Genomic DNA, 1,212 nt, shown 5'->3' on the forward strand with positions numbered 1-1,212 from the left:
TGAAGAAAGAGAAAGGTAGTGTCATGTCTGGTTGGTTTGTGAATGTGAGATCCTCTATAGGGTATGACTGTTATTTATTTGTTTATAAAGGGCAATGCATCGGTAATATGGGTTTTCATGCAAAATATTACAAATACAAATATATATATATGACAGATACAAATTATGCAACAATATTGAACACCGAGAGGAGTGGGAGAATGCACTAGTCATTAGACTGATGAACTATTTGCAATGGTGAATGCCCTATATCTGAAGGATCGGGGGTGGGCTTTCGGAATGTGGAATTTGGTCCTTGTGTTGTATTGATGAACGGTATCATTGGTTGATACAAGTTCAGAAAGGTATGATGATACTTTGTTAGTCACACATTTTTTTGGACAAGATTATTGCAGATGTGGTTGTGTCGCTCTTGGATGGTTGGCCAGTTAAATGCAATTCTGGTGGTAGCGATATGTTCAGACTTTGTTAGAGCCCACATTGGAATCGGACGTACAACGAAATTAAGTATACGTTGTAAAGCTGCTTTTTAATGTGATACTGCAGTTTGAATAAACTGTGTTACAACAGTCTGAGTGGTGTAAGGATTTGAATCTGACAAGTTTGTGATAGAAGTATCAGAGAAGAGATGACATGATTTGTAAACTCTTGACTATTAGTAGTAGTACTCTACCATGTCACTATACTGTTAGATGTTGTGTCGTAGCAGCCACACCAGTCGCCACGGTGCATAGTGTTTGTTACCTCCTCCAACAACGACAACAACGTAACAAAAGCACTAACCGGGAATTTCACTTCACACAATTCAGTCTCACAATTTGCATACTAAACCAATTTCATATCTAACTATGTGCATATACATCCAATATGTTTGAACAGATAAATGCTACCATCAAATGTTTCAAGGTAAACTCTATCATTCCAACATTGCCATGCTAACTAACGGATATGAATTATGTATACTTAAGTATCTGCCGATGAATACTAAATGATAAAGAAATGTTACATTACGTCACATTTCCAAGAACTATACAGAAGGATGTGTCAAAAAACACAAGCAAGTCAACGCGAGAGAGAGAGAGAGAGAGAGAGAGAGAGAGAGAGAGAGAGAGAGAGAGAGAGAGAGAGAGAGAGAGAGAGAGAGAGAGAGAGAGAGAGAGAGAGAGAGATATGGGGTGGGGAGGGTAATTTTGTAAATTAATGAGTGAAAAT

The sequence above is a fragment of the Glandiceps talaboti genome, chromosome 7, assembly GCF_964340395.1.
Source record: "Glandiceps talaboti chromosome 7, keGlaTala1.1, whole genome shotgun sequence".
NCBI lineage: Eukaryota > Metazoa > Hemichordata > Enteropneusta > Spengelidae > Glandiceps > Glandiceps talaboti.